Consider the following 10,882-nt stretch of genomic DNA (forward strand, 5'->3'; position numbering starts at 1 on the left):
GTGATTTAGTTTTATATACATATATACATACATGCATATATATATTCTTTTTCAGATTCTTTTCTAGTATAGGGTATTATAAGATATTGAATATAGTTCTCTGTGCTATACAGTAGGTCCCTGTTTATCTTTTTATATACCATAGTATAGATATGTTAATCCCAAACTCCTAATTTATCCCTCCCCTCACCTTTCCCTTTTGGTAACCAAACTTTGTTTTCTATGCCTATAAGTCTGTTCATCTTCTGTAATTAAGTTCAATTATATCATTTTTTTAAGATTCCACATATAGGTGATATCATATAATATTTGTCTTTCTCTGTCTGACTTCACTTAGTATGACTATACACACACACACACACACACACACACACACACACACCCTTCTTTATCCAGTCATCTGTTGATGGACATTTAAGTTGCTTCCATGTCTTGGCTATTGTAAATAGTGCTGCTATGAACATTGGGGTGCATGTATCTTTTCAAATTAGAGTTTCCTCCAGATACATGCCCAGGAGCTGGCTTGCTGGATCATAGGGTAAGCCTATTTTTAATTTTTGAAGGAACCTCCATATTATTCTTTATAGTGGCAGCATCAGTCTACAATCCCACCAACAGTATATAAGGGCTCTCTTTTCCTAAAAAACAGCTAAGCAATGACTACACATCAAGTGAACTAGAGAAAAACAAAAAGCATCAAAGTGGGTAAGAGAAGCTGAGACAGTCTTGCCATAAAGCCCATTCCTAGTACAGTGATCCCTCCATCAGGAGGAAACTCAAAACCTGGAGCTTCTCCTTGTGGAGCAAAGGGTTTGAACCCCACATTGGGCACCCCAGTTTTTAAGACCTGCACCTGAGAGATGAGCCCGCAAAACATCTAACTTTGAAAGCCAGTGGGGCTCATGACCAGGAAACCCATAGGCTGTAGCAATCTGAGAAACGGCTTTTAAAGTGCTCACTCAGACTCACTTGCCTCAGGAAAGCACCTGATCTCGCCCAAACTTTATGTAAAAGAGGCTCATCTGCTAAAAGCATCAACCTGAGGGACAGGCATCTAAGTGAACACCTATCTAGAAGCCTGCTGGGATTCTCTCTGCAGTCAGAGGCTGGCGGGCACAATCTTCTCACAACATCTTTTTTCCCCCTAAAATTCTAGGCTCTTCCCTCCACCCCTGGAGGATCCCATCTTTATGCTCCCCTTCTCCCTCTCTCCAGCCAGATAACACCACCTTTTCTTTCCTCCCAGTTGGCACTGTCCTTCTGCTCCCCCTCCACTGTACTCCAGCTGGCACCTACCCCCTGCACACTCTCCCTCGGCCACGCTCCAGAGTGCCAGCATCTCTCCGCGGGGAAACTCACATGTGTCTGGTGCCCTGGGTTTTTGTCTGGTGTTCTGGTTTTTGTGGGTGCCACCCTGGGCATGCACTTTGACCTCCTGGCTCTGGAGGTCAGGTGGACAGTCCTGTGGGACTGTAACAATCAGAGAGAGAGTTTGTGGTGTGCTGCCACCCCCCAGGGCATTTCACAGACAGCAGATGGAAACACACCCCTAATCTTGGAGCTCTGGTCTAAGGATCAGGCTTTTGGTTTGGCACATGTCTAGGGGCCCACATCAGGGCTATCAGAAAACAGGCCAGTAGAGACTATCTTGGCACTCCTCTGCCTGACTGCAGCTCACCTGGACCTGCTAGAAAGGAACTTACACCCTTGTCTGGTGGCCCAGTTTTAGTGCCTGCTGCCAGGGGACATCTCTACATCACGTGGCTCTGGTGACCCATGGGGCTTATGCTCACAGGCTCCACAGGACTCTAACCAGTGGACAAAGAATTCTTAAACAGTTCCCAGTCCCAGGGCTCAGCAAAAGGTAATCAACTCAGGAGCACAATCTTCCTGTGAAAGAGGCCTATTAGTTTCTCATCATGGCTGCAGGCTGAGGAGCAGAATTCTAATTAACACACATCAAGGGCTGACAGTAATCCTTTCCAGAGACCTTGGAGGGCCAGCACTCTCTTTGCACTCTTCATGTGCAGTGCTCAGAGCACCAGTGTCTCTCAGAGGGGAGCTCTGCCACACATCTGGTGCCCCAGTTTCTATGACTGCCACCCAGGGGACATCCCTTGAGCACCTCTGGTGTCCACGTGGCTTGCACCAGAGGCTGCAACTGTCCCTGTGTTCTTGGCTGGCTACACCCCCAGGACACTGCACAGACAACAGACTGACGCACATTCCCAGTCTTTCTATGAAAGAAGCCTATTTTCTTGTTCTGGTGCTTCAGCCTGAGGGCCAGGCTTCAGGTTTGGGCACACATTGAGAGGCCTATGGAGGTGCTCTTAGGGAACAGAGGCCAAAAATCGCCAGGTTTGCACTTTCCCTCTGCCTTGCTACAGCTTGCCAGTATCACCCAGAAAAGAGTTTATATACCTGCCTGGAACCTGGATACTTTGTAACCAACACCCATGTGACAACTCTGAATAGCCTGGGTTTGGTGACCAGTTGGGCATATACTTGTGGCCCCATGGGACTGTATATATTTGATTAATTTAAAAGCTGCTGCCTCAGGGTCTGGCTTATATTAGCCTGAATCCAAGTGCTGGATGAGATTCTCCCCTCTGGGACGCAGACAGGTTTTGGCTAATACTCAACTAATTGAAGTGATTAAAAATAGAACAGTCTGCTTGGACAATCAAAGGTTTGAAAGACAACCAAGAGCTAAGGCAGGGTTGAACAATAAGGTTAGTCTCCTACACAAGGGCACTTCTTCAAGGCTGGGAGAGTTGGCTATTACATCTAAAACATAGAAACTAACACAAACTGTCAAGCAAAATGAAGACGCAATGGAGTATGTTCCAAACAAAATAACACAAGATTAAAAACTCAGAAAAACCCTTAATGGAACACAGATAACTAATTTGCCTGATAAAGAGTTAAAAGTAATGGTCATAAGGATACTCACTGAACTTGGGAGAAGGATGGATGAACACAGTGAGAACTTCAATAAAGAGATAAAATAGATATATATATATATGAAAATACAACAGAAGTCATAGAGTTGAAGAATACAATCACCAAACTAAAATAACACTAGAGGGTTCAGCAACAGATTAGTGAAAGCAGAAGAAAGGATCAGTGACCTCTCCAAGAAAAGGTATTGGAACCCATCCAATCCGAGCAGAAAAAAGAATTTTAAAAAAGTGAAGATAGCTTAAGAGACTTATGAGACATTATCAAGCAGACTAACATTCACATTATAGGGATCCCAAAAGGGGAGAGAGAGAGAGACAGAGACAGAGAGAGAGAAACTTATTTGAAAAAATAATGCCTGAAAGTTGAGGAAAGAAAAAGACATGCAGATCCAGGAAACAGAGAGTTACAAAAAAGAGGAACTCAAAGAGACCCACAAGTCATGTTATAATCTGAATGTGAAAAGTTAAAGACAAGGAGAAAATCTTAAAAGCAGCAAGAGAAAAACAACTAATTACAAACAAAGGAAACCCTATAAGACTATCAACAAATTTTTCAGCAGAAATTTTGCAAGTCAGAAGTCAAGCCTGATACATTCAAAGCACCAAAAGAAAAAAAAAAAAAACTTCCAACCAAGAATACTCTACATGATAAAGTTGTCCTTCAGAACTGCAGGAGAAAGAGAGAGTTTTCCAGACAAGCAAAAGCTAAAGGAGTTCATCACTACTAAACAAGCCATATAGGGAGTATGAAAGGGGCTTCTTTAAGTTGAAAATAAAGGGTGCTAATTAGTAACAATGTATGAAAGTATAAATCTCATAGGTAAATGGAAATATTTAGCAAGGGAGTAGATTAATAACTTATAAAGCTAGTAGGGAGGTTAAAGGACAAAAGTAGTAAAAAAAAAACTATACCTACAATAATTAGTTAAGAGGTACAGAAGATTTAAAAAAATATAAAATATGAGGTCCAAAACAAAATGTGTGGGAAGAGCAAAAACGTACAGCTTTAGAATGTGTTCAAACTGATGTTATCAACTTAAAATATAAGTTGTTACATGTAAGCCTTATGATAACCACAAAGCAAAAACCTGTAATAGATATATAAAACATGAAGAGAATGATATCTAAGCATACCACTAAATAAAGTCATCAAACCACAAAGGGAGAGACCCAAAGAAAAAGAAAAAACAGAGTGGGACAAAACAGAACAATTAACAAAATGGCAGTAAGTACATACTTATCAATAATTACTTTAAATGTAAATGAACTAAATTGTCCAATCAAAAAACACAGAGTAGCTGAATGGATTAAAAAACATGATCCATCTATCTGTGCACAAAGACACACTTTACACATCAGGACACGCAAAGACTGAAAGTGAAGGGATGGAAAAAGGTATTCTACGCAAGTGAAAACTAAAAGAAAGCTAGGATAGCAATACTTACATCAGGCAAAACAGACTTGAAGACGAACTGTAATAAGAGATAAAGGACATTACATAATGATAAAGGTGCCAATCCAATAAGATTATGGTCGATTCTAGAACAATACAGGCTTGAATTGTACACATCCACTTATATGCAGGGTTTTTCAGTAAATACTACAGTGCCTCACAGTGCATGGCTGGCTGAATCCACAGGTATGGAGCCATACACACAAAGGGCTGACCACAAAGCTATATGCAAATTTTTTATTTATGGGAGGTCACCACCACCAACTCCCACATTGTTCACCGGTCAACTTACAACATTTGTCAGTACTTATGCACTCAACACAGGAGTACCTAAACACATCAAGCAAAATTTAACAGACCTAAAGAGAGAAATAGACAGCAATAGAATAGTAGTAAGGGACCTTAATACTCCACTTACATCAATGGATAGATCATTTAAACAGAAAATCAGTAAAGAAATATTGGCCTTAAATGACATGTTAGACCAGATGGACTTGACATATACAGAACATCAAACTCAACAGAATACAAATTATTTTCAAGTGTACATGGACCATTCTCCATGATAGGTCCTATGTTAGGCCACAACACAAGTCTTAATAAATTTAAGAAGATTAAAATCATATAAAACATCTGTTTCCACCAGAATGGCATGAAACCAGAAATCAATCACAAGAAGCAACCTGAAAAATTCCCAAATATGTGAAGATTAAATAAATGCTCTAAACAAACAATAGGTCAAAGAAGAAATCAAAAAATACCCCAAGACAAATACTAATGGAAATACAACATACCAAAACCTATGGAATGCAGTAAAAGTAGTTCTAAAAGAGAGGTTCAGAGCAAAAAATGCTTACATCAGGAAATAAGAAAAACCTCAAATAAACAACCTAACTTTACACCTCAGGGAAATAGAAAAATACTAACAAACAGAAGGGAAGAAATAATAAAGATCAGAGCAGAAAAAATAAAATTGAGACTAAAAATAGAAAAGATCAATGAAACTAAGAGCTGATTCTTTGAAAAGACAAAATCAACAAACCTTTATCCAGACTCATCAAGAAGAAAAGAGACAGGGCCCAAAAAACAAATCAGAATTGAAATAGGAGATGTTGTAACGATATCACAGAATTATAAAGGATCATAAGAGACTACTATGAACAATTATACATGAAGAAATTTAAAAATCTAGAAAAAGTGGATCAATTTCTAAAACCAAACAACCCACAAATACTAATGCATGAAGAAATAAAAATTTTAACAGACTGATTACTAGTAAGGAGACTGAATCAATAATCAAAAGCCTCCCAACAAAGAGAAGTCTAGGACCAGACAGCTTCACTGGTGAATTTTACCAAACATTGGAAGAATTAATACCAACCCTTCTGGGGCAGCTGAATTCTGCAGGTCAGAGATAGTGGTGGAGGATGCTGCAATGGAATTGAGATCCCTGTTTTTAATGAGAATAATAAGACTACATGGGAAGGGTCAGGTTACTGTATATACTGAAAAATCAGCAACAAAAATTTGTCACAATTTTCACAAAAATTCATAGGGACAGGGTGGTAATCAGAATATTTTGACCCATAGAGATCTATGGTGATTGTTAATTGATCACATGTTCCCTGGAAATAAAATAGATTGAGAAGTCACATCAAGATGGTGGAGCAGGAAGACATGGAGGAGCTCACCTTCCCTCATAAACTCATCAAAAATATATCTACATGTAGAACAGTTCTCAAGGAAAACTAACTGGAAACTGGCAGAACTCCTACACAATGAAGCCTGCAAGAAAAATTTCCACATAAGCGGGTAGGATGGAAAAAAGGCACCAGGTTGGGATGTGACCCTGGGAGGGATCTGAAAGGAAGACGAGGTCTGCATAGGTGAACCCTCACCCCAGGGAGCGAGCAGGTCGAGCCACAGACTGGTGTCTACATGTACAGACTGGATGGCTACATGTAAAATAATGCAATTTGAACATTTCCTCACATCACGTACAAAAATAAACTAAAAAAATGGATTAAAGACCTAAAATCATAAAACTCCTAGAAGAGAACATAGGAAGAACACTCTTTTACATAAATCATAGTAATATTTTCTTGGATCAGTCTCCTAGGGCAAAAGAAATAAAAGCAAAAATAAACAAATGCTCAGCAAAGGAAACCATCAACTATCTGAAACCATCAACAAACTGAAAAGACGACCTGTGGAATGGGAGAAAATATATGCAGATGATGCAACCAACATATACAAACAGTCCACACAATTCAATATCAAAAAAGCAACCCAATCAAAAAATTGGCAGAGGACCTAAATAGACATTTCTCCAAAGAAGACATACAGATGGCTAACAGGCACATGAAAAGATGCTCAACATCACTAATTATTAGAGAAATGCAAATCAAAACCACAATGAGATATTCATCTCACACCTGTCAGAGTCAAAAATCTACAAGTAACAAATATTGGTTAGGATGTGGAGAAAAGAGAACCCTCATACACTGTGGGAATGTAAATTGGTGCAGCCACTATGGAAAACAGTATGGCGAGTCCTCAAAAAACTAAAAATAGAACTACAGTATGATCCAGCAATTCCACTCCGAGTATATATCCTGGAAAAATGAGAACACTAATTAAAGAAGACACATGCAACTCAATGTTCACAGGAGCACTATTTACAATAGTCAGCAACCCAAATGCCCAACAACAGGTGATTGGTTTAAGATGTGGAGATACACACACACACAAAATAGAATACTACTCAGCCATAAAAAGAATGAAATATTTCCATTGCAGCAATGTATATGGATCTGTTATGCTTAGCCAAATAAGTCACAGAAAGGTAAATACTATATGACTTATATGTGAAATCTAAAAAATAATACAAATCAATGTATATGCACAACAGATTCACAGACAGAAAACAAACGTGGTTACTAAAGGGGAAGGGAAGGAGGGAAAGGACAAATCTGGGCTATAGAATTAACAGATACAAACTACTATACATAACATAGATAAGCAACAAGGACTTACTGTATAGCACAGGGAATTATACTGAGTATCTTGCAATAACTTATAATGGAATATAATCTGCAAAAACAGTGAAACACGATGCTGTACACCTAAAACTAACACATTATAAATCAACTATACTTAAACAAAAAATAGATTGAAAAGTTATTAAGCCACTGCTTTACATATATAAAGAGAACATTCCATGTCTGGTGGCACAGGTCCATCTAACTACAGTAGAGAATTGCGGCATTTTATACAGTACCCAGACTTAAAATAATTTAAGGGACTAAGGGTCTTCTGATAGAAAAGGAGACCTTACAACGTAACCAGAGCAATATACTACAAATCATAGCTTGAGCCCTCCCCAGAGGTACCTGTGACCATTTCCCACCATTTTGTGCACTACAAAAACAGAAATACATAGACCATGTGGACATAATTAGGTACTGAAAACATTAATATGTTCCACAAGTGACAGTGGAGATTTATAGAGGTCAGGTGATAGGTAAACAGCTGACTGCAATCCATCTCTTCACAGTGAGTCCAGCGAAAGCTCAGACACATGCTGTGGTGATGTACCCTGTCCAAGAATTAAGGTTTAGTGTAGGTATCACAAGTAGAGAACAGCAGTTTTCAAGCCTTATCACACACCAGAGTCACCCGGAGGACTTGATAAAGCACAGATGGCTGGGCACTACCCCAAAGCCTCTGCCTCGGTAGGTCTTTGATGGAGCCCATCAATCTGCATGTCCAAGTTGCCAAGTGATGGTGATGCTTCTAGTCTAGGGATCATATTTTGAGAACCCTACCTACCATAATAGTCCTCTTTTTTGGTTCAGGTAAGCAATTGGTGTTCTAAGTAAGTAGTTCTCAAAAGATGATCTTCTGACCCATGTAGTAAGGGCCATTCATTCTCTCTTATCTTGTCTGAAACGTCAAAAGCCATCATGTCTTCTAGTATACACCACCACAAACGCAGGCAGTGAGGCAGTGACGGCAATTACAGTGGTCTCTGTGGAAGTGGTATTTTTCTGCAACAAAACAACACACCGCTTGGCACTTAGTACACAGGTATTAACTTGACAATATCTTCCCTTACTGTTATGAGCAAAGTTAGTTAGAAGCTGTTTGTCTGTACATATTTGGGACAACAGTATAGTATTATCTTGTCACTGAATTGTAAGAATCCTCCTATTCTCTGTCCATAATATGTTCCAAAGGGAGACTGATTTTCCTGATACCTCCCAAAACATTATGCTGATTTCTTATGTTGATAAGATTTTCCTCATTGTATCTAATGAGTACGGAGGAACACACGTGTGCCAGAGGTAGGTAATAAATACCCATGAACATTTAGAGGCCGACCACATCGAAGTTTCTGGACCCACTGATCTGTAGTATGTTGAGATATCATCTATAAAGTAAAAACTAAACAAAAACAAAAACAAAAACAAGACAACCACCCACCACCACCACCACCACCACAACAACTGCTACACAGTCATCCACTGGTATCGGCAGGCGCTTGGTTCCAGGACGCCACGGATACCGAAGTCTGTGGATGCTCAAGTCCCTTGTATAAAGTGGTGTGGTGCAGTTGGCCCTCTATATCCACGGGTTCTGCATCAAAAGACTCCGCTGAATCTGCGGATGCAGAGCCACTCACAGGGACAGCCAACTGCACTTTGCCTGCTCACCAATGAAGAAAGAGACCCAATGGTGGTGGTACTCTAGATTTGGGGGTAACTATCATCTACTCAGGCACACTGTCTCAAGGTGTTTATTGTGTTACCTGGAAGCCTGATTTTGAGGGGCCCTGAAGCAAAAAGTCGATAGCAAGTATAGGGTACAGTGCAAGCTGCCCTGTCATTTGGGACTTGGGACTTGCAGGTATACTGCTCTGGAATTACCTGTGTGAGAGAGATGCTGAATGAAACGTCTAGCAAACTACAGGGCGCCAAGTATCCATGCAGTCGAAATCACATACTACGTACTTGGTGTTATGTAATTTAGCAATCATCAAACTGGAACATTTTCAGCAGTCACTACATTGTAAGGTGCAATGCAATCCAGCACTAGTAGGTCCAGAATGTATGGATAAAATGCACAAAGTAGTTCAGATTTCAGTCTACTCCTGCTTCACTGTCTCTTCCTCATCCTTTTGCAGCCAGATGGAAAATATTGTAAGAATAGTTAATGGAAAAGGAAGAAGGACAGTACAGTGTTATTCATGAATCTGCGCAGTGTTCTATCACTAAGTGGAAATGGAGAAAAGAGAAAGACAGTGGTGATGGGGTATCTTCCCAGTGGGTTGGTTTTCCACTTTACATAAGATACAGATGGCCTGTGGTAAAAGTCAACATCAATTCATAGATGACACGGTATGCTGGCTGGTAAATCACAGTCTTGGACAAAGTTGGCAATGAGGTCCAAGTGTGAAGTATATTAATGAATATCTTGGCACAGAGTATAAAGATATTCTACCTAAATGCCCACCATAGGGTATCTACAACATCACTCTCAATAATGAGATGCACAAGATTCATTCTCTGAAGTCAGCCATTTTCCACAGGCACTCTGATGTTTGCTCACTGAGCTCATGTGCAATGAGGCCCTGATACAGGCAGAGGCTACACATAGCTCAATAGCCTGTTCTTTCTCTCACCAGAGCTTCTAACTGTTGTGTGCAAAACCTGCTAATAACAGAGACCAACACTGAGCTCCAAACGGCACCATTTCCAAGGAAACCAGCTAGCCACTAGATGGCTGATTGTAACAGAACTTCCATCAGAGAGGGAACCAGATGATCTTACAGAGATGGAAATACATTCTGCAGTCAGATTTACTACCCCTTCCCTCTCCCAGCACCTACATTAACGGACTTACAGAATGTGTTATTTGCCAGGTGTTCACCAAATAGCACCTTGAACTAGAGAACTCAAGACACATGAAGTGTGACAACAGGCTCACTGATTTCAGCAGTCTTACCACATGCTACCATAAACCGTAAGGAGTTGGCTCCAGTGAATGCTGGAATTGCTTTTGGATGGTAACAATTAGGAGACTGAGGATGCAGTAAGGTGCTTTAGGTTGTCTTACATTAGCAATGATCTCCCCCATGAACAGGTTGTAAAGTCACAGTGCTGAGATATGTCTTAGTTTGTTTGAGCTGCTATAACATAATACCATAGACTGCATGGCTTATAAACAGTACAAATCTACTTCTTACAGTTCTAGGAACTGTAAGAACTTAAGGGTTCTAGGAAGTCCAAGATAAAGGCACTAGCAGATTCAACGCATGGTGAGAGCCTACTTCCTAGACAACAGTCTTTTTGCTTTAACCTCAACACGAGGGGAACAGGGAGAGAGCTCTCTGGGGTGCCTCTTATAAGGGCATTCATTAGAACTGGAAAGTTTATTTTTTATAAAAGAATTATAAAACTATAAG

This window comes from Vicugna pacos, chromosome 5 (assembly GCF_048564905.1).
Source record: "Vicugna pacos chromosome 5, VicPac4, whole genome shotgun sequence".
Taxonomy (NCBI): Eukaryota; Metazoa; Chordata; class Mammalia; order Artiodactyla; family Camelidae; genus Vicugna; species Vicugna pacos.